At 34.1% G+C, this 25,012-nt stretch overlaps 1 protein-coding gene across 6 annotated transcripts in view; it reads left to right on the forward strand.

Annotated features, from left to right (window-relative positions):
• The window catches only part of CDH19 (cadherin 19), a 128,670-nt gene that overhangs the window by 66,189 nt on the left and 37,469 nt on the right, over window positions 1–25,012 (forward strand). For 5 of the 6 annotated variants that reach the window (XM_015855200.2, XM_015855201.2, XM_015855203.2 and 2 more), the window contains one exon: window positions 15,009–15,072. The gene's annotated coding sequence lies outside the window, so the exon portion shown is untranslated. Of the gene's footprint in view, window positions 1–6,591; window positions 7,136–15,008; window positions 15,073–25,012 lie in introns of those variants that run through there. The other variant, XM_015855199.2, reaches the window with a different exon arrangement.

Genomic DNA, 25,012 nt, shown 5'->3' on the forward strand with positions numbered 1-25,012 from the left:
GTTAAGAAGCAGCAATGAAGAGTGAGTTGGTTTGTGTCAATATGTTGGCCTCAGAAGCAAACAAAAATATTAGAAAGTCAAATGTGTCTGAATATAAAATGTCACTTCATTGACCTGTAGAGAATGAATATTATTCCTCATAATAGAGTAAATTAACTTTAACACCATTTTTTTTAATAATTCTACATTCCCTTATAAATTGCTTATTCTAAGAGTAATTGTAAAATTTTAAGGTAAAAATGTACTAAACCATGATATGCAAATTTGATGTTATGTAACCACACTAGAAAAATAAGATAAGAAAGAACTACAATCTTGTTTAATGTATCTTACGATATTATACTGAAAAAAATATTTCTGATTTTATTGAATTTTTTTTTTTTTTTTAATAGTCTGGTTGACATATACTTTAAAATTTTAGTTGTTAACATCTCCACCATGTAGGTTTTATGAGCCAGGAGAAAATAATTTTTCTTTTAACTTATTATAGTAATTATTTGAATTCTGTACTTTGAAGAACTTAATTTTTTTATCATTTGTCAACTTATTCTTTACCACATTCACAAAGTTTATATTTTTCTTACATGAAGATTAAATACTTCAATCTAGAAAGAGATGCAAAATCCAATATCTTATGTCTTCTTACATTTTACTCTCAGATACCTTAACCAAACTTCATTTAATATCCATATTGTTTATATGGAGTCGCTTTTTGCTTTGTTCAGAAAACCAAACAAGACAATATAAATAACTACTCATAAGAATTTAATATTTTTCAGCTGAAAAGTCTGTGGTACATGAATACATGCACTACCAATTTGATGTATCCAAGTTCAAGAGTAGGTTTCTTGGATTCCCCCTAAATCTGCATCTCCAAAAAATTATTGTAAACAAAGGAAATAAAATGCATCTATTCAAAATCAAAATTTGTTACTCTAGTAAAAGACTTGGCAGTCTAATGATATAATTACATTTACAATTATTAGATGTTGTATTTCAAATATATACTATTGAAATTAATATGCTCAGACTTCCTAGTATGCTTTACTTTTCTTTGGTGCCCATATTAATAGGGCTTCAGTGTTCTTCATTTGCACTCCCAGGGCTTTATCGTCTTGTTTGATTCTGCCCATATTATTGTTTGAATCTGATCATGTTCCCATAGATAAAACAGGACACAGACAAAAAATTTGGCTAGTATCAAAGTACTATTATAGGGTTGAAATGTCAGCATTTATGTCTGTTATACCAGTATTAAAACAAGAGTAACACCATTAAGTTATAGCATGGAAAGCTATATCAGAATCTTAATCTTAAGTAAACATTGGATATATATTTTTTATTTTTTTTTTATTTTTTCCTGTTGTGAAATAAAGATTAAACATTTTGATAAGTCTAGTAGCCATAATATTTTGTCTAAGGAACATTAAGATTTGAGTCTGGACCTATGATAAACATAGTGATCCTAAAAGCATCAGGCAATTGGAATAAATAGTATATTTCTTTTCCATTTTGGAAGGCAAGATATTTAACTAAGGTCAAAAAGAGCATTTTGTACTAAATAGAATTCAAAAGCCTGTTTTGTATCTTTACTGGATTTAGCTTCCTGAATCCCTCAGCCCTTTCCAAAGATCAGAGTCACTGAATGGCAATGATAATTCCTTTTCCTATCAGCCTTCTTCCCTGTGTGAAACCTCACAACCCTGCTGCTTACATGGGAGGTGGGATGGCTCCTGAAGGCAGTGGCCCAACTGCTGTATGAGCTGTTCTCCATCTGGCTGCAAGTGAGCTGGCCAGCACCCATGGTATGGCTGACCTTGCTCCTGGGCTTCCCATGTCTCCATTTGACTAGTACTCTGTCAAGCTACTCGAGCATTGCTTTCTCCTTCTCCTGACTGCCAGAAAAGCTGGTCCTCTGCCTGGCTAGTGACCAAGCTGTGCAAGTCACAGTTTCTCCATCTGGTTTATTACTGGGAAGGCAAATGAACTGTTCTTAACTTAGAATACAAAGTCTCTTCCTACCCTCTCTCCCCAGTCTACTTACTGCATCTACAACATATTTAATTTTCACTAATTTCTCTGTAATCTGGAGAGGAGGTCCGCTCTCGCTCTCTCTCTCTCTCTTTTCTGTCCTTCTTTTCTGTTTGCCAGGAACTAGCAGAATGTTTCAAAGATACTCAGAAATCACACAAAATCTCTTTCACCATCTTTATGCAGCCTTCCTATTTATTCTCTACTCCTTTATAAAAATAACCTTCTCACACACTTCCAAAAAGTATCAGCTTTATATTTTTACTTTTTTTTTTTTTTTTTTTATTTTCAGCATTGTAATGGTTTAGCAGTACTTAATTTAGATACATCCCTTCAAACTATAGACATATATTCTTTCTTCTCACTCAGTTGCAAAAAGACCAGCAGTGTACATTAACAAGAATTAATTCCACACAAACATCTTATATCCTTGGTGCCAAATTGTAAAACATATACCCAGTGGTTTAAACAGACTCTGTGGATACTTTTACTATAAAATAATAAAATGTAAGCAGGCTGATTTTTCTTAGATTTTATCTTAGAAGTACTTGTTTGTTGGTGAACTGTGCCTCTGCCTCTTAGAAGATAACACATTAGTATGCTGTTATTCATGTGATATTAATGTCAGCCTCTTCAGGTGCTCTGATGTAGACCACACACCAGTGAAGCTTTACTTCTGCCCATCCTGTTTACAGATAAAACAGGAGCATTTTACAGCCAGCAGTTATTCAGTATTAACTGACCTGTCTTTGCCTTTTAGAGGAAGGGTGAACTTGTCTTATGCCAGTTATGAATCTGTGAGAGATAGCGCCATGTTAACAGTTATGTCAGCCTTTTTTTTTTTTTCTTTTTTTTTTTTCATTCATTCTTTCATGTTGTTTTGTTTGTTTTTGTTTGTTTTCCTAAAACAGAGCAATACAAACAAAAAATGTAAAATTTGTTATTGCTTATGAACACAATTTAGGATTCTCAAGTTTAGCCCACAAAAAATGATCTGCTGGTAGCCTTAGGAGTTCCACTGACTTCACTGTAGCTTCAAGCTAGCTTTTCAACAAAATATGCTGTTAATATTTACATTTATCAACAGACACAAAAAGGAGACTGTCAGTGTGGGTATTATTGTCAGAACTACAGCAAATTAAATAACATTGTAAGCCTGACTTCAGATATTTTACAGAAGACAGAGTGTTTATTTCATCTGAAGTAATTCATTTGGCCCTCTTGCTTTATTTTTGGGAGGATGGGCAGGTGGAATACTCTAAATTCTGCTTTTAATTATTAGCTCATATATTCAACAACAACAACAACAAAATAAACAAACAAACAAAAAAAAGAAAAAAAAGAAAAAGAAAAAGAAAAACCACCAAAACCACCAAAACCAGAAATTCTTTTAGTTGTGATAGGTTTGAATATGGTGAAAACATAAAACAACAAAAATAAGCTAGTATTAATTTTCAGATACTGCAGGTTAACTTGCACCAGGAATGGATCTGTGAAGTTTATATTGACTTCTCTTATGTCTGCCATTGAATCTGAATGGAAAAATTTAGTGGCAAAGTTAAAAAAATAAAAATAAAAATTAAAAAATTCCCAACTGCCCCTTCCCTGAATTAAAGTAACAAAAAGAAAGAGGGATGAATTTTCACCCCCCTCCCACTAAAATAAGGCATATCAAAGAAAGCATGGTTATTTTAGTTTCTTTGTTGTTGGGAAAACGACTTTTTCTCAGGCTATAGTTGAAAATTCTAGCTTTCATTCTAGAAAAAAGAGACCTCCAAAAATTTTTTTCTTATTATTTTCCCCTCTCCCATACCTAGGAAGCCAAAGAAATTTAGAGTTCAAGGGTGGTCCACAGAGATTAGAGTAAGGGCACTTTGTCTGGTGCAAGCTTCATGGTTCCCATGGACAAAAAGAAAATATTTTGTCCTTTTGCTTTCATCTTCCCATGCAGCTCTGCTTGGCAGCAGGGATGACAGTTGGATCTTTTCCTTACCAAGTGGCTCACCTCAAAGGCTTTTATCTTTACACAATTGTCTTTCAAGCCATCAATTTCAAACGTATGATTTATCCTTAGCTAGTAAAACGCAGGATAAAGCACTGACATTTTGAGATTCTCCAGACAGAAAATTCTTTATTTTATTTTTTGTTGTTTTATTTAATGTCATGCATCTTTAAAGGAAAATGTCATGGGGATTAATTAAAAAAATAAAACACAAACATGAAAACAACAACATGTTGACATTTCTGAAATTGGAATATTTAATTTAGTTTTGTAGAACAAACCCAGTAGGGTTATTTTTTGGCCACTGAAATGTATATACAAATGTCTTTTCCAAATTAGGTTGAACTGACAAATTCTCTAACTAATGTCTATATCAGTTCTTATCCCAAGAAATTATAATGGATCAGAACAATAGGTTGATCAACCATAGGTATAGATCTATATACTGCAGAGACAGAACAGTTATTTTTAACTCTTGTGGCAGGCTGTCCATATATGTGAAAAAAAAAAAAATAATGAAAATGGATGAGGGCTACACAGTTAACACATGGGAAAAAATACACATCTTGTTATTCTTCACCATCTTATAATAATTTATGACTGAATTCTGACTTGCAGTCTGTATGATGTTTAGCTAAAGTGGCTGCCATCTTCTCTGCAGATCTGTGGGAAAATTTTATTTCCAGGAGCTCTATGTTAACTTACTCATTTATTTGGATAAATTAATGTTCACTCAACTATTCCCAAACCTCCAACAAGATTTTGCTGAGGTGATCACAAAGCTCATCACACGTTACCTTCCAACTGGGCTGTCCATTTGTTCTGATTGCATTGCTAATTCCACTGGTAGCGAGCAACAGATGTTCCCAGAGGAGTGAGATGATGTTAAGCTTTTAACATACCTTAGATAGAAGCTGTGTCAACAGCCAAAATGATGCTGGTTCCTGAAAGTTGCCATATTGCTGATTCTTCTCTGCAGGAAACAACATGGTCTAACAAGGCCAGGAAAACAAACAAACACAACAACTAACAGAGTAGATGTTTTCAGCAGTATGGGACAGTCAAAATTATATCCCTTCAATGTTAATATTAAAAAGCATATTGCAAACAAGGTGCCTAGACAAAGAGGAGTGGAGACTTTATCATATGAGAATGCTACTTTTCCTCTTGGTTGAGAATTTTTTTTTTTTTTTTTTCTTTTTTCCCCACAATTTTTGGAATTTCTTGTATGCCTCTTTTAAGGCGCAGACTACATAGCAAATTTCTTTTTCCTCACTACTGCACACTAACTGTACCCTGCTAAAAGTCTCCTTCTCTATGCTGTCTAATTTGCCTCATAATCTCTTCAGCAAACACTTACTTTCCCTTTTGCTTTCTTTCCTACTGCTCTGTCTATTTCCCTTTCAGATGGCACATCTTACATTATTACATCATGTGAAAAGACAGCATGCTCAGCAAATGAACACACCTTGTTTAACAAATGTCAGCAATGCTTTTATCCTTTTCTTTCACCTGTTTCTACTTAATACTGCTCTGGAGAATGATATGTCACCTATTCTGCAGTGCTAGTAAGTCAGACTAATGTATTACATATTCTGAAGAATCACATTTCTTATATGCTGTCTTTTGTGTTCTAGTCATGATTTCTGAATGTCTGAGCAAGATATGCAGAGCTGAACTTACTTTTCTTCCTTTTTAGAAATAAATATGTAAAATATGTGATAAATAATCATGTAAAAGTTTCTCAATTTCCACAAAGGAATAGATGCTAAAAATTAGTCTTAGTAAGGAAGGAGAAAGGAGAAGTCATTCCTGAAGTCACAAAGAGCATAAAGGAAAACTCCAAAACTGTCCTATAATTTTGTTTGTGCTTGCTTGCTTTCATTTACTTGGATAGTTTTATCCTTAGCAGGATACATTAAGACTGGAAAAGACCATGCTTGTTATTTCAACTTTTAGATTTCTCAGAAAAGCCTCTTGGCCTAGAGTAACACTTACACTGCAGTAATATTATCTGACCATAAACCTATCTACCATAATCATTACAAAAGGGTTACTGTAATCTGGATCTCTTGTGTAGTCCCAAAGTATCCTTAATGTCTGTTGAGAGTGTAAGGAGAATACATTAAGAATGTGAACTGTATTTAAAAATTTACTAAGTTTAAGTAACATAAAATTTCATTTCAATGAAAGAAATATATTCCTATTGAACGTTTTTAAATTATTTTAATAATGTTTATACCATTCCTATCTTTTTCAGATGGTTAAAAAATAATAATCATCATAAAGAAACAAACTCCAGGTAACAGAAAAACATCCCTTATAGACAAATGAAAGAAAGGGGGTCAAAATACAAAAGAAAACACATTCAACTGTATGTTGGGCATTGCTGTTTTAGTTTCTTTCTCATTGTTTAGATTTTATGATTCTTGAAACTAAATTATTTGGGTGAAAAAAAAAAAGGCTGGAGTGCAGAAAGAAAGAAAGAAAGAAAGAAAGAAAGAAAGAAAGAAAGAAAGAAAGAAAGAAAGAAAGAAAGAAAGAAAGAAAGAAAGAAAGAAAAAAGAAAGAAAAAAAAAAGTGGATTTCAGAAACTCTTCTTTCACTAACTTTTGTGACTACTCTAAATTGATCACTTGTTTCCCTGACTAATCTCTAAACAGAGGGCATATCCTTTTCACTTGCAAAATACTCTCACACAAAATGAATTACCTTCCCACCACCTTGGTTACTTGCCAGGGAGTACTTTATTTTTCCACTAGGAAAAAGAAAATCAGCTTGTATTTTGCTTGCAAGAGCCTTCTGCATTTTAATTCTGAACTCTGAATGAACATCAGAGAGGCCTTATGATGTTTTGCACAAAAGTGCCTGTGTTCATAGTTTTACTCAGGGCACCCAAAATAGCATGCAGTATGCAGTGTCGTACTGTGAGTTTTCAAAAATAAAAGCAGGAGTGACTTATACTGGCAGGAAGCTGTAACTCCTAAAGCTTTTCAAGGATCTGTGAAGTTAAAAAGAACTTCTTACTTCTCCTCATCAGTTGTTTAATTTGACTTTAAATTAAGGACTTCTGCAAACCTTGAAGGCCCCGTGGTTACATAGGTAAGATCTTTATATTTTTTTCTTCATTATATTCAAAAATAAAATTGAAAATAATTATCTGTGTGTCTCCAATGCAAACTCCATGACAGACAAAGTCAAAACCAGGAGCCACCAAAAACTTCTAGAAGGAGAAAACAACTTTTGCTGTTTCCTCTGAATTTGTTGTTTAGTTCCTATAGCTGCTGAAATTTAACTAAGTTGGATTTACCAGGTGAAAACATTGCAGTCCCTGTGCTGCTTGCACATTAAAATGTTCATGCTGCTTATAAAGCTGTTTCTGCAAGAGCCCCAACACTGACAGATTGTCAGTGAAGACTTCATCTGCACTCATGCCAGTAATTGCCATTAAAATGTGCTTACAGTGGTTAGAGTGAAAACACTTATTATCTTACAGGAATACTTAGAAATACTTTTAGAAATACTTCTTCTCTTACTATTCTCCATTTTACTGTAGAAATAAGAATCAATTTTCTTAAATTACAGCTTAGCCCTAGCTTTACAATAATTCTTTTTGTTACTCTTTATAATTCTACATCTAGAAACTGCAAAATGTTTCAGATAACAAAATAATAATAGTAATAATAATAATAATAATAATAATAATAATAATAATAATAACTTCTACTTTTACTGGATCTTAAATGAAAAAAATGGCTATTTGTCAATAAACAATATTTTCATCGAGTAGTGCAATACATATTCTACCAAAATATTTATATCGTATGTTTCTTCCTTAAGTATGTTGTTAAAATTTATAGTTATAATTTATTTTTCATGCTTAAACTCTTTGATTAGGCTCTATCTGATATGCATGCATTAAAATATAGCCCAGAAATATTTAATATCTTTTCATTGGTTATTAAAATGCTAAATATCTGTCAATTCATTCACTTTTACAGATTAGCTTGCTAGGAAACTGATAGAATTAAATGGCATTTGAATTAAGTCATTACTTTTTAATAAATTGTAATTTAGAGACAGTTGCAGATGAAAAAACATTTCAGACAAACTACTCCTGATTTGTAGGAGGATACATTTGTACTAAGGTGCAAAAATTGGTCTGTGGATTCAGTTCTGAGAGTTATAAAGATACATTTCAATGTTCAGTATTTTCCAGTTAGAAGTGTTGAACCAAGCAGTTACATAAAATGAATAATGAGTGGCTGTGTCTGGAGTTTAGAATTTATGCTTTTCTACAGTCTGAAAAACACACTGACGTAAGAGCTAGAAGACAATGAAAACCCACTGTTGAATTCATTTTTAAGTGAAGAGGAGGGAGGAAGAAAAAGTGGCTTGCCCACAAAGTACACTGTGACAAGAAGCTTAAAATCAAAGAATAAAATTACAGACCTACCACGGAAATCCAAACATTTTTAGAGCACAAATGTGAAAGATTTATGCCTTATTTCAGATAATTTATGGTGTTTTAATGCATATCTTACATTCAGAACATGTAGAACACTTAATATTTAAAAACAAACTCAAGACATTGCCTCCTTGTTTCAGAATGATTTATAATTAGTAACCTAAACTATCAGGCAATATCAACACATTTTTATATTGAATTAATAAGGTAGTATGTAACATGCTACAAGGCAGATTTTTCATGCTGCTCATCTTTTAGGCGACCTGTTGCTTTTCACTGTTGCCTCCCCACTCCTTCCTCTCCCCCATCCTTTATAACTCTTTAATACTGTGTGTGGGTGGGGGGGGCGGTTGGGTGGGGAGGGTGCAGGGAAGGGTTGTTTGTTTGTTTTGCTTTGTTTTTTCATTCTACAGCCTTTGCATCATATTGATTTTAATTACCCATGGAAAATTCTTGTTCAGCACTAGTGTGAAAGATTTTTCTTCTTACAATCTGTTTAATTACAAACTAGTAGTTTTACCAGTAGATCTAGCAATAAAAGGCATAATTCTGAGCTTGAGTATTAGTTCTGTTATAGGTAAAAAAAAATTCATTTTTGTTGTATTTATATTACGAGTCACAGAAAGTCTTGATTTCTACCACTGACAGTAAAACATTATTCCATCACTGTCTCTTAATTTTCTCTCTATTTCAACTATATTCTTAAGTGCTTCTGAGCCTACACAATGCTAAGCAGAAGAAATAACAGAATGTCTTACTTATCCATCCTTCCAACATACACACCCCAGAAAAATGCATGCTTCTGAAGATGAACAAGCAAGCATGTGCTGTTTGGTCAGTTATCCTCTCCAGAAGGACCATAAGTACTGTGGAAGCTTTCATTCTGGGCTCTGCTAAGCAGACAAGGTGGATATCCATTACAGGGGAAGTTAATGAGGATGGAAAAGTGTCAATAAAACCACATGGGACAGAGATGGGAACATAATTATGCTTGGACATAAAAACAGCCAAAAATGTTCATAAACATTCCATTTTAGGAATCCATTAAGGTTTATGTAATCTAGAATATTCTAAAAATTCTTTGTCTAGTTTGGAAAGTTGAGAAATGAATGAATTGCAATTATATTTAATGGAGTTTTGCCAACTTTTTTTTTTTTTTTTTTTTAAATCAATTGGAATTCTTCTTGGTGGGTTGTGTTTGTTTGTTTGTTTGTTGGTTGGTACAGGAATCGTGTACCTGTTTATTTAAAGTTTAGAAGGGACCCTTAATTCCTTCCCATTAGTTAGTACAATGATCTCAGTGGTGTCAGCATTACTTTAAGTAGACCAGCACAATAAATTAATTTTTAAATACATAACTCTACAAAAAGAGAGATTTTCCTGTATAGAATTGATTTCCTGTATAGTGTTGAAAGACAAGATTGTTTTCAACATCTGTTGTGACAGTGTTAGGAATCTTGAGCCAAAGGATGTTTTCTAGACTAGTAAAAGCTGGAATCTTTATCCTTCAGTGTTGCATGTAATAGGAGTAGATACAGCTTCTGTGCTTTTTTTTCTTTTGGACAACAGAGATAAAAACTATTTAAAGTCATTACATTTTAAAATGGTGTTTTGTTGTTGTTGTTTGGTATTTTTTGTTTTTGTTTAATACACATAAAAATATGATAGTTTTAGCACTTCTTTTAAGCTGAAGTTGTTGAGGCTGTAAGCTGCCCTGCTACTGCACATGCTCTAGTCTAAGGATTTGCAGCTCTTTTCCAGTAAATTGGAAAATAGTGCTAGTTTAAGTTACTGCCCTGTTCATCTTCCAGTGACTGATCTCTCACTCTTTCATCTTTCGTGAGATGCAGAAAACTGTCAGAGAAGATTAGGAGATTGCTAGTACTTATTTTTATGAATCTCTGCAATATATACTGGTTGAGTCAAAATTTACCTTTAGCAGTAAATCCCAATGGTAGATGAGCCAGAATGATTTATGTTACTTTACATTCCCTGTTGTACCCCTGAAACATAGAAAGATGTTTCCAGACAAATTAAGATGACATCCAGACTTACATCACAAAAAAGTGGTAAGTGTATTGGTTTTCCCCTCACATCAAATTTAACATATAAATTGAACTGGTTTCAAATGCCAGATCATTAGATAGCTGGTGCACAAAGCTATTTTTGTAAAAAGACTGACCCATGAAATACATAAATAGAATTTAGAAATGTCATATGGATATAAACTATGTCGATTGCTCGGCTTTTCATATGAGCATTTTCAGGATTGTGCAAATGTTGTAAAATTAGACCATTTTCTGGTGCCTTACTTGTAATATTATTCCACTCAGCTCTGTAACTCAGCAATTTTTTAGTCTCGTGAAGAGATTACGGGAAAACAGAGGCCAGTCTCGAAAACTGCCATGGCTTAAGAGCAAGTTGGTTGATATTCATTGTGGAAATTGAAGGGGCTTGGATGTGCAAATTTTTTAATCATTCAATTAATATATGCAGTTTTACAAGCAACATGACTTCTCTGTCCCATGCTGCAAGAGACCGTACCATTGAAAAGGGGGATCAGGCAGATATGCAGTTTCTCCCACTGTGTTGTGCAGAGTCTAAGATGAAGCCATTATATATTGCAACCGATGCACGGACTCAAATGTGAACAATCCAAATAGTTTATTACAAGTTCTCACATCACCTATATATATACCTTCATATGTTTTCTTTCCCTAGCTTTCCCATTTGTCCCTACATGTCAACAGAACATTCCACAAACTGTCTTTAAACATTCTTGCTGGCACCTATCCAATCAGAGCCATGAGCTGTTCTTTCTTCTTCTAGAGGTGTCCTTGGTTCTCATGCTGTTTATCTTGGTCCACAGCTGCTGCTTTGTACAGTCCTTCTTGTATTCCCATAATCATGGGGGTCTCTGGGGTCTTTTTTTCCCCCTTCAATATTCCTACTTGTACGCAAGTATCCCTACACATATGCCAGTCCAAGATCAGATTCTGAGACCTTTTTTTCTCATAAGCAGAGATTGTTAGTTCTTATAGAATCACAGAATCATAGAAGCCTTAGAGTTGGAAGGAAAACCTAAATATAATTTAATACAATTCCCCTGCAGTGACCAGGAACATCCACAGCTAGATCAGGTCACCCAGGGCCTTGGTTTGCCCTGACCTTGGCCATCTCCAGGGACAGAGCATCTACCACATCTTTTCTCAACATGTTCCAGTACCTCACTATTCTCACTCTAAAAGGCTTTTCCATTACATACAGAAAGCTTATATTCTAAATCTATCATGTTTAATTTTGAAACCATTTCCCCTGGTTTTATCACAACAGACCCTGCTAGTGAATCTGTCCCCTTCCTTTCTATAGCACCCCTTTAAATACTGAAAAGCCACTATCAGGCATTCTTCTACCACCAACATACCAACATACAAACAATGCAAATGAATAACTGCTCTCAGTGACTCAGTATTAACAAAACATCACAAAACCAATAATCAATTCTTGTTATACTAAGTCCTTAAAGTACTAAATAATAAATAATTTCCTGCAACTAAAACAGTTGTCTCAGCAGAAAAGAGAAAATCAAATCAAGAATATGCCCTCAAATATAGTCTACCAACACAGCTTTCTTGCATGTGGGAAGCATTCTAGGACTTTATTTCATGTTATGTTTTATTCTTTTGGTGATGGCATTAATTTTTCCACCTCATTTAGTAGTTGTGTTTCATAGGCACCAATTCTGGGAGCTGAATTATTTTATTATATATTAGTAATAAAAGCGATGCAATAGTAAAAGGTTTACAATTAAGGCTAAAAAAATATAAGGGAAATGGTACATTTTGGACATCATAACTTAGGTCAAGGCTCTGATGTATCTTGTCAAAGTGACAGCAGATACCTGTGGAGAAGAGCTGAATTTATTTTTACTCAGCAGAAACTGTGAATAAGCTTGATTTAACTGAGGCAGAGGTGCTGCAAATTGATTTCTTGATTCATTTAGGACACGATCAGAGGTAGTGTATGGAGAAACCTAGAGAGAAGAGAACAGAATCATTGTTTCCTTCCTTAATAGGTGTAAAAGGTTGAAATGCTGTCAAGTGGTGGCAAGTTCATTTTAGTAAAAGACAATATAAAGTATTTGCCCATCAGACACATTGATTTCTTGATGCAAGAGAGAACCATAGGTGACAGTCTCAGCAGCTGCTGATGGCTTGCTGCCTCCCGCAGCTGGGCAAAGGAGCTAAGTGGGGGATGATAAGCCAGACCATCCCTGCTGCCAGTCACACCACCAAGATCAGGCATGCAGGCTGCTTCTACATTGCTGGCAAATTGTGGAAAGTTTATTATTCACAAGTTGTTCTGCCCTGCCTGTATTGCTTCATGAAGTTAACCTATAGATTAAAAAAATGGTTCAAAATTAGTTCATGATTAGTTACAAATCAGTCAAAAATCTCAAATTTAAAGTGACATATCCTCCTACTCCTACAAACAAAAAACAAACAAGTTCCTTTGAGTTTTGTGAAACCAAAAAGTTACACTATATCGCTTTTATACACAAAAAAATTTCCACCATTTCTATTTTCTACTTAATCAGATGAAATAAAAACATCACTCAGGGATCCAGCACTGCAGACACAATGTCTTAGAGCCCTTGAGAGGGCATACCTCAACAGCAGTTTACTAAGAAGTCTTCACTAGTAGATAGCTATCTGTTTATGTACATCTGTAATTTTGCACAAAGGTGTATGAATAAACCACTATTAATCTTTTATCATGTATTGAAGAAAATCACATTAGAGTTTATAAACTGCAAATATGAGAAGGTAACAGAATTTGATGGCACTCAGACCCACATTCAGTTTACTTTTCAAGACTTCACAGTCTCCTTGGGCAAATGGCTCTCAGTCACTCAGGTATAAGACGACAACCTGGACATGCTAGGATATTCCATCAGTAATATTAATGACATACTAAAGAAACATACTTCTTAGTGTGAAAACTTATTTGACATATTAAACTTCTGAAATACTATTAAAAATGAAATAACTATATCTGGCTTCTGCTATGTTTTTCTGTAGTCGTAATAGTCCACTAACTCTTCTAAATCTAGATCAATGATTAAAATTAATAATAATGATAATAATAATAATAAAATTAAAGATTTTCTCTTGCATCCTTCCTGCAAGTTACAAACATCGTATGGGTACATTTTTACTGGAATACCAGTTTTGAAATTAATTTGCCATTTGCTGATAATAACATCTAGAAGTTAATTTACTAAATTAAACTCAATACATTCAAAGATCTCTTTCTATAAAGTATGAAAAAGCCAGGAAGAATCTTAGTCAGAAATTTCAGATACTTTGTTTAGTTTGTGCTTATTCATGTATTGAGCCAATACTCACAATATTTAAGTATCAGCTAGAAAATTTTACCAAAATAAAAGACAGTTTTCTTTCAGTTCTTTTCATTTCTTTCCTTTATGGTCAGGAAACAAGCACTGTTTTGGAAGACGTTCTATGAATGTTATGAAGTGCAGTGTTGTGAAGTCTGAAGTAGTTCTTATATTGTATTAAAGTGCTCAACAAACTGAACATTATACAGGAAAAAGCCCTGTGATATGAATAGATTAAGCCCAGCTGTAAATAGCAACAACCTTCCTAAGGAGCTGAATCCTTAAACATACCATAAGCATCCCAATCTCTTTCTTACCTTCACATGCATTTTCTCACTTCAAACGTTCTCCTCAGTTGTTCTGGTGCAAGTACAAACTAACCTGTGTTTTTATATTATCTATTTATCTCTTGATCCATCTATTTATTTATTTTACATGTGTTCAGTTCACAGCAAGCAAACTATTAGTTCACAGGTCCAAAAACTTAGAGGAGATGACTACAGTGATAGATATAAGAGCAGGAAAAGATAGTCAGAATCTGTGCTGTTATAAAAAAAATATTTTAAATGATAGATTTAGGAGGATTGTGTATGGGCAGGATAGTCCTCTGTGGGATTAAAAGGAGCCTATTTACAATTCATTTACCATTTAGTAAAATATATATATATTTATATATATTTCTTTTTTTAATATAAAACCATATTGTAGTGATAGTTGGTGAAGGAAGTGCTATTCAAGATGAAGGACTTTTATTGCAGATGAATTATATGGCTGGTATATTGAACTGAATGGTGTTTCCACAACAGTGACACAGTAAATCCAAATAGATTAAATTGCTAAAATATTGGTAATAGATAATATTTTTCTTTAAGATTGCCTTTGTCCAAAACCTTCTTGATCTCTACTTGATCTTTGCTGTAAATATCTTAGCATCCGGTTTGATGTTGATATATGAGGAAAAAAAAAAAAGTGGTATAATCTGCAGTTAAATATTCTCTCATATTCTGTTTACATTATATATTTGTTTATCTATGTGACAAAAGTTGTTTGTTTGTTTTTCCTTAATTATTTTCCTTAATACAGAAAGTTATATTTTTGTGTCATTTCAGAGAATTTGATCAACTTGGAATAACTCAACTTTGAAACAGTTCAGATTTTCCCCATTTTCTCAAGGTAATATATTTTTCCCAAGATAATTTTAATTTTAAAACAATATTATTGCTCATTTTTTTTTATTTTTATTTTTTTTAATATTTGTGTGCATTTGGAAAGCTTAGCTGGTATTGTGTACAGAGGATGGCAAGATATCTTGAAAGCAAAGTTCAGAAGACCTAAAATGTATCTGCTCCTTGTTCCAATTGGCATTTTGTCCCTTTTCCTTTGGAGAATGTGTGTGCCATGTTTCTTACAGTTGTTTCTTTTTTTCTTTTTTTCTTTTTTTTTTTTTTTTTTTATGAAAGTATTTTTCCTTCAGTAAATACTCTGAATAGAATTTTTTTTTTTCCATTCATTATGTTGGTACAAGCTGTTAAATACATTCCTAAGACTGAAGCACCAATTTGCAGAGCAGTCCTTCAAGTGTAAGCTTCCTCAGGCCAGATACTTTTTATTAAAATCAAATGTTGTTGAGAGTTTAACATATTTAATTCAATGTTCAAAAAAACTTTTTGAAATTAAACGAAACATAGAAACTGGTTTTCTTTCAGAAACCTTTTATTGCAGGATGTCATTTAATAACAACACTTTCCAGAAGAGATCTCTAAAAATAAAAAATTATTATACTGTACTGAGAAGGACAGAGAAAGGAAATAAGAGGAAAGTTACTATTAGAGCAGTTGCCTATGTAATCTTATAGATAATGAGAGCTTCCTGGAAAATGCAGAACTTAATTTACCTAAAATCACACACACAGAATAAAAACAAAAACAAACAAACAAACAAACAACAAAAAAAAACCAACAAAAACCCACAAAAAACTACCACCACCACAACAGCAACAAAGATAAGACCCCACCAATCCCAAATAAAAAACCAGAAATCACTTCTATTATTTTATGAGATAGCAAAATAAATTTATGGTGGTGGTATATCTGTTTCCTGTTTTCTTTCCCTTTTGTTAAAAATCTTTTATTTCTCTGAATAGCTTTCCGCATCCTGTTCCCTTTCATCCAACTGATACACTGTTAGAAGTGTTATGTGAAAAGGGCAGAGAAGTTTGGCAGAAAGCAAAATTCCTTGTGTTCCAGTTGTCTTCAGGCTTCCGAGGGGCTGGGGATGGTTGAGCTTAGATTCTGAGTGATGCCCAATTCAGTGCTATAAGTCCAGTCACATTCAATATATGAACTATCACGATTACAAATTCACAAATAACTCACTGCCCAATTTGTCTAATTATATTCAAATTGGCTCTAATGACAACTCATACAGAATTTGTCTGTGCCCAGTGAGAATCCTCATAGCTGAACAGTGCAGTTTATTAAAGCAACAGATTACAGGTTCTTTTGGATTGCCAGTGATAAATCCACTGTCTGCAAAGCATGTGAGGTTAACTAGGAACATGAATAATATATCCAACTACAAAGGCTTGAAATTATGGAATAAACCTATAGAGATTTCTAAGTTTTGCAGGGAAGCACTCAGTATAACTGAATCTATGAATCTTAGCCAATAGATATCCTTACTACAGGGGAGAGAGGCTCTACCTGTTGGCTGATCCCAGCTTGCCTGTGATGATATATTCATTGCTTGTCTCTGATTATATCCTGCTCTCAAATTCCTTATTAAGCCATTTTTATACTTTTTTCTGATTTTCAATTGGAGCTTGAGTGACTACAGTCAAACATACAAAGGTCTTGCAATGTTAACTGAAAAACATATTTTTAACTGCTGTCTCACAGCTAGCTAAGGAAAACAAGTTTTTTATCAGTTCCAATGGTAGGATCAGGTCTCCATCTTTGCAAGAAGATCACAGAGTTTGGCCACAGGAATGCTCCACATTCCATGTTTTGTTGTTGTTGTTGTTATTGTTTGTTGTATTTGTTTTCTCTTAGATTCAGCATACTAGATCATTGTCATGATTCTATGGTTGGCCATCCTGCCCATGGCAGAGGCGTTAGAACTAGCTGGTCTTGGTGGACCCTTCCAATCCAAGCCATTCTGTGACACTATAATTATATGATTTTGGAACCATCACTGAATAGATTATCCAATGCATTCCAGCCTGGAAGTTTTACCTTCTCTCAAGAGGTGGACATTTCAATAAATTACCTTTATTAAATATTCCACAAGTCCTTGGCAAGGATTGACTAATGCACCCAAACCACCTGGTATGATAGGAGATAGATGATATGAAACAAAATGTCAAGCTCAAGATAAAATCTAAAAACATGACTAGCAATTGAATTCTACCCAGAAAGAAATATATGTGTCAGTCTGCTCTCTGAATTAAATGTGCACAGAAAATGTTCAGGATCTAGATTCTGCTGAAAGCCACCGCTGGAATTTAAATGTAAGAACAGAATGAAACAAAGCAGTACAGGATAAAACAAGGCTGTATTATCAATAAGCATTTTGGCTGTTCTTTTCACAATTGTGGGATTAAAATGAATAGCAGATTAACTCAGGAGTCTTATGAAAAGGAGCTACAAAATCCACTGATCTAGCAGATTAAATTGTATAAACCTTTTATAAAATGTTGAAGCTATAGACAGGATCAGTGAATGAAATGTCTGCTCTATCCATTTACTCAAAGTTTCCAGAGAACTTTTCAGGTATTCATAATATTTACCTGTGCTGCTTATGAAGTTGCAGTGCAAGCAGCCTGGTTTTAATCTGCCTGGATGATAGATGTTGCATAAAGCAGAATATGTGAGCAAACTACAGTTATTCTCAGAGATGGAAGAAGTTCTCCATTCAGTTTAAAGCAACAGATTTTCATTCTTGAAATCAATCTTGATCCCACTGAGTACCGCTGGTGACTATGTAACCCCTCTTTTTTCTTTTTTCTTTTTTTTTTTCTTTTTTTTTTTTAATACAACAGACTTTGATGTCCCTAAATAACTCATATTGCCTATGACATAGTGATACAATTCATAAAACTATTTTCAAGAGAATTTTCCATCAGTTTTGCTCCTTCATTTCTTTCTTATACCAGCTATGTATGTAAAAGTATGTTAGTAGGATGGGAATAATGACAACTTCAGGTCAGTTGTTCTCAACAGTTTGCAGAATTCAAAGTGAAATGTTACTCTAAATTTATGCAGCTTTATGGAGTTTTGCAGCTGAGATTGAGAGTCTTCTTCAAAATAAGCACTTATAAGTTAATAGTATGATTCATAGTTTCTCGTAACACAAAAAGCACACATGGATAGCACTACTTCTACTACAGTTTCTTGTTCCTTTTTATTTCCCTTGGCTTCTTGATTGGCTTACTGTCCAACACAAAACTAGTTTTGAGTGAGTCTGGGGAAGTCATAGCCCATTTTTCACTATTAAGGAATTGCCATCTATTAATTAAATATATATAATCCATTAGCAGTGGACGTTATAGGCATACATAATTTATAACCATTACTGTCTTCAGGATATGAGTTTTCACTTATATAAACTAATGAATAAAGTCTTTGTCCATTCAGTTACTATGGCAATGCTATGGACTTCCCAGTTTCAGCTGGCTTGTAATGAATTAAATAGTCAGCAGCTCTGAAAGAATCTGAAAGAAGGGTAATGGTGCAAACGAAGTTTGAAGGACAGAGGTATCCATGCAAACAAATTTCAGTAAGAACTTAATTTGGGGCCAGTTTTCAACAGTATCTTATAGTGAATTAGAGCATCTTTTAGGGCTCATGCACATGTTTATACGGACTGAAGTTAATTATCCACTCAACTGCATAAGAACCTGAGGAAGGCTAAATAAGAACAGGAATTGACTACAAAGTAGGAATGCTGGTTGCCAGGACAAAAACGTACCCTGAAATGTATCCTCACAATTCAGTGGATTGGAAGAACTTCCTTGGTACCAGTTTTCATGAGCGGATCCATGTGACAGGATAAACTTTGAAAGAAGTCATATGTATCATTTTCACACACAGATAGAAATATATATAGCTATATCCATGAAATAGATATCATTCTAATCAGTACAGAGAACACTGTTGTGTAGTTAATTGCTTTCTACAATTTGGTCACAGAACCTTAACCTCATACAGTTCATCACAGAAAGCCCACACATTATTATGTGCTAAATAGACAGAAATGCACAGAAAGGAATATCTATGTAATCAAAAGCAAACAGACTAACAAACAAACAAAAATCGGAGTCTTTAAAATTAAAGGGGCATTAGGAAGTTTCAGAACATTTTTTACTTGATTTTAAGAATTTATTTTTCTGTCAATTAATGCATATAAAAACAATGTTTGAAAATTACAAATATATATATATATATATATATTTTTTTCCCCATATTAAAGTTTTTGCCTCTTCCAAACAAAAGTTATTTGATTTGTAGTGCTGCTCATATTTACTCTTCTACACCCTGACTTCTCTCACAAATACTAACATACATTTAGGGATGAGAAATAAGATCCTTGCTTCTTTTTCCTCTATGAGTCTCTAGCCAAAATTTTAGTGGCATATGAAAGTTACAGCCTAAATAAGTATAAAACTGACTGAAATAGTCATGGCAGAAATAGTCCTGTTCCTATTTTGCCTGCTAAAAAAACAGAGTTTTCTAGTTTTTAAAGGTAAATTTCCAATGTCAAGCTTTGGTTATCACATAGTTGCATCTAATTAAGAAAATAAATGCATATCAGAAAGAATGAAATTATAGAAGAAATGAAAAATCAGTTGGAGAAGGTCTTTTTTATTCATATTTTCAAGTTTCACTCTGAGAGTTTTTATTTTTTATTTTTAGCTTTGCCTTGTCATTTTCATTCTTTAATTAGAAAATTTATTCATGAACATAGTATTTCACCTTTACACAATCTTTGGAATTATTTAAAAGAAACACAGAAATCTAGGCACTGTTACCTATTCAAACATGCATCATCTGTTGCTAAGTTTGCTATTTGCAAAGGCTTCATGTTTTTTCCTGAGGTTAATTCCTGAGCCTTCTGCTTTGCTACACAGTTTTTTATTTATCTTCTACATTTTCTCAGATGGCTTCTGTCTTCCATAAACTCTGCTCCTTTCTTGACAGCAAAACTTCTTTGATAATATGTGTTATATCACTTCATCAGCCAGGCCTGATCACAATTCTGACTGTAATTTTCTTAATCCTCTTTTTTTCTCTCTCTTTTATTTTCCCCTTTACTCTGGAGAATCTGTTTTTACCCTGCAATGAACTGTACAAATGTCAAATAACAAATGCTGTCTTCCAGAGGTTTTATATTCTTTTGAAACAACTGAGAGTTCCTAATATTTACTTCTGCTTTCTGCCAGACATGGGAGTATTGCACTGAATTTCTTCAGTTCCTACATATTTCGATTTCTGTATTTTGACATTATAGTAATATATCACATTAATAGGACACATTCTGAGTTTGGAATATAAAAGCTAAGGCATTCTTGAAATAAACAAAATTACCTTCTGAATGACCCACAGTGATTCTGACTTAACAACATAATGCAAGACTGATAATTTTTTGCAGTAGGCTTCTGTGAAGTCAAATATCAAAATAATCTGCATTAGAAGCAACAGGGGCTCCTCACACAGATGAAGGGGTGATAATAACAAATGAAGATTCAATAGAGGTAAAATCTTGCCTGAATATGCAGTAAACATAGCAGATGAGCTGCAGTTGTGGGGACAGAACTGATGGGTGGGTAACTACATAATTCATGAACATTAGGTGCAGACTGAGGAATAGATTTTAAAAGTAGAGCAGGAAAAAAGTGGGTAGCGAGCCTCAGTGCCTTCCTATGAAAGAAAAGTTCAAAATAGGCTAAGAGGAGGAAAAATAATGTCATAGTAAGGTAAAAACTGTTCAGAAGAAAAAAAAATGAATGATGATTTAAAGATGCAGAACAGAAACCATGGTGAAACAACAGAATATTTTGCCATCTTCAGTTGTTTGTCCAGCTCTTTTCTAGCCTGGATGATTTCATTTAAGTGTGTTTCTGATTTGCTCATTTTATGTGGCAAATTGGCTACAAAGCCATAACCACAAGTTATTTATTTATTTATTATCCTTGTGTATTTTGTGTTTGAGGGGCTTAAACCTCCTCAGAAACGTGGGACACAGGAATTCATTTAGTTATTAATACCTATAACAAATAATCATGAATGAAAGCAAAAAAGTAACCAGAAACCTAAAGAGAATTTTGGAACGTTTCATTAATTGACAAGTGGTTCTTCAGTACCAAGTGGTATCATGCAGAGCAGATGTTCCAGTAGGATTTGCCCAGTGAATCAAACATCTTGTAATTTGATTTGCTACCTCTCTATAATAAAAAGCAAATAGTAGAAGACAAATATTTCCATTTTTCCTGCGTGCATATGTTGGTCTTTTTAGTCAGCAAAATATTTATGCATAAATAATGTATTTTAGTCAATTTTCAATTCTGCAAACTATGCTAAAAATAAATAGTAGCAATAGTTAAAGAAAGCTATTATTAAAACTAAGCATTTGTTTATTTGTATATAGAGCAGTGCATCACAACTATCAGCCCAACAATATTTTGGCATCTCAGCATATTTGCTTGTTTATTTGTTTGTTTGTTTGTCACACATATGCTGAAGTTCCTGAATGACTGCAGAAAGTGAACATATCTCAGACAGAAAATTTCAAGTTTTCTTTATCTCAGAAATATTGCAGCTGAAGTAGGATGTAAATGCATAGCAGAATAGTTTGTAAAACAGAACAAAATATAATTAATCAAAATTTAGAAAACAAGACAGATATTCCTACTTCATTTTCTTGCCATAAATAGAGAGAAAAAAAGTAGGAATATTAATACCTCGTGTTTATGAAATGTTCACCAACTTCTATTTAGTTAATAACTTGTTTAGAAGCTATGCTTTCACAAGTGGAGAAGATGCCACACAAACTTAGGAGAAATTTTAAAGGATTAGTCACCTATGGAGAACCTGTGGGAGTTTGTGTGTGTCAGTGTGACATTATCCATGATACCACTTAAGTATTTGAGTAAACTCCAAAAGACTCCTTTAAGTTTACTTTATTCCTTTCTGATGTCCCAGATTTAATTTTAATACTCCTCGGATTCCATCTGAAAAAATACGAAAAATCTTCCAGAATCCTACTGTATCTTAACTGGCACTCCAAAATGTCACTTCCGCAGAACAAAAGCCCCACAATTTCAGACAGTGGGGCTGAGTCCCACAATCTGAAATTTTCCCCTCCCCACAGAGCTATGCCCTGTGATGCTCTCTTTGCCCCCACAGATTTTGGGGATAGATGCCACTACCAGCTGTAAAGTAACTCCAAAGAACTTCAACTGGAAAAATTAGTTCTCTGTCTCCTAATGGACATGACTGAAGTATTTGAAGGTTCATGTTCAGGTCCATGTAGTACAACTGACAGAAGTGAGTGAAATAATCATTTTCTGTTTCCAAAATTCTTAGACTCTTAGCACACAGGGAATACAAACAGGCTTGATGAACTAGACCTAGAAATATTGAACTGGCTCCAGATGCATGTGTATTTGGGAAACTGCAGATCAATAACCAATTGCTCAGTTCTGAAAATACTGATGCACCAGGAACAAAAAGGGCAAAAGATGACTTTCTCATCTTGTGTGTTCATAGCCACTAGCAAATTAGCTTTTTAAAGGTAGCCATATGTGTCAAAATCCAGATGGAATTTGAGGATGAGTAGTCACACTGGTTTAAATTCAGAATGAAGACTGATTGTATTTCTCCACATGCATTTACTTATGTCTTTTGATGATTAGAATAGTTTCAGAGGCAGAATGTGAATCAAAAGTATGTTGTAGCCTAAGATTTTAAAAACAGATATGTCTTTCCATCTTTTGACTTACCTCCTTTGGCTTGAGGGCTAAACAAGGCTCTTCCACTTGCAGTCTTCAGTCACTGTAGGAAATCTCATCATTCAACTTTGACCTTTCCTCTCATTAAAAAATGACCTGCCTTTCTCTATATACCTACATGATTTTAATATTAGAGATAGCATTTGAGAAACAAATATCGCAGTTTGATACCTCAAAAAATGTTTCATCTCTTTAGTATCTATAAATTTCTGCCAACAGCTTACCAGGATTTGAAAGCTCAGGTCTTTGCAATCTGAAATGGCATCTGGGAATATTCCATAAAGCAGTACATACACTAGTAAAATGCTGAAATCAGTTGATATGTGTAAATACACGACCTAAAATAATAATCAGTACACCATCATAAAACAATAGTAATAGCTGGATTTCTAATCAGTCAGCTACACTGATCAAAATACAGAGAGGTGAAAGCACTAATAACTAAAAAAATTATTTTTCTAAAGCTATTTTGTTCATGTATAACTGACAGATAATTACTGTGGCAATCCTATGTAGCAGTTTGAAGTCTTTCCCTAATGGTATAATAGCATATTTACAAAATGAAGAAAATAATGACCCAATTAGAATAAAGTGAAATTCATGTCACTTTCATAGCATCTAAGTAATTGTCTTCCATGTAAGTGAAGTTCTGGGTGACTAGTTGAGACACATGAAGCTGTTAATGCATTAATATGCAATATGATTTGGTCAAATGTCATATCAAGACACGTTAAAGATACTTCTCAAGGACAAGTAATAGCTTTTAAAATAGTTAGGCATGCATTAGAATAGCAAGACTATTGTTGATATATTTCTCATTAACTGAATGAAGATATTACATTTTAGACATTAGCTCTTGTAACCAGAGTGTAATTACATTTGGTATATTTTTTAGATGGAGCAGCCTAAAGTCAGGTGAAATTCTGCAGCTGTAAAAAGTAGCAAGAATAGGACTAAGTTCGCTATTTTGCAAATGTAGGAATATTTTACCACTGCTTTATCCATGTTACAAAAACAAACAATAAATTTTAAGTATCAGGATCAAACAAACAAACAAAAAACCCACAAGCATACACACTGAATAACTGACTATGCTATATGCATATAATATACACATATGCATATAAATATAAAATACATACATACATACATACATGTAATTATTTCACTGTATGTTATAAATTTGACCATGTGTCTATCACATTGGGTGGAGCCTGAACTGGAGATAAAAATGAGTGCATATGCAACCTTTGCTTGAAGGGAGATAGAGCAGCAGCATTGTAACCCACTAGTATTATAGTAATCAGTTATATAAAATAAAGTGAGAAAAATAGTAGTACAAATGAACAAATGTGTAGTTGAAAATAGGAAGATTTCTGTTCAGTCAATCTAACACTCAGTGATACACCTCTTTTAGTTACAAATACATTTTCTTTACCGTGAGAATCACAGAATCACAGAATCGTAGGGGTTGGAACAGACCTCCAGAGATCATTGAGATTAACCCCCCTGCCAAAGCAGGCTCCCTACACCAGGTCACACAGGTAGGCATCCAAGCGGGTACTGAATATCTCCAGAGAAGGAGACTCCAAAACCCCCCAGCGCAGCCTGTTCCAGTGCTCTGTCACCCTAACCATAAAGTTCATGAAGTTCTTCCACACATTCATGCAGAACTTCCTACACTCCAGTTCCTGCCCGTTTCCCCTTGTCCTGTCTCCACACACAGCTGAAAAGAATCTGGCCTTGCCACTTTGAGCCTCAGATATTTATAGACCTGGATCAGGTCCGCTCTCAGTCTTCTGTTCTCAAAGCTAAAATGACCCAGTTTAGCCTTTCTTCATAGGGGAGATGCCCCAGGCCCTTAACCATCTTTGTGGCCCTTCGCTGGACTCTTTCCAAGAGATCCCTGTCATTTTTTTGTACTGGGGAGCCCAGAACTGGACACAGTACTCCAGATGGGGCCTTACCAGGGCAGAGTAGAAGGGGAGGATCACCTCCCTTGACCTTCTGGTCACGCTCTTTATAATGCACCCCAGAATGCCACTGGCCTTTTTGGCCACGAGGGCACACAGCTGGCTCATAGCCATCCACCAGGACACCCAGGTA

Source organism: Coturnix japonica, chromosome 2 (genome assembly GCF_001577835.2).
Source record: "Coturnix japonica isolate 7356 chromosome 2, Coturnix japonica 2.1, whole genome shotgun sequence".
Lineage (NCBI taxonomy): Eukaryota > Metazoa > Chordata > Aves > Galliformes > Phasianidae > Coturnix > Coturnix japonica.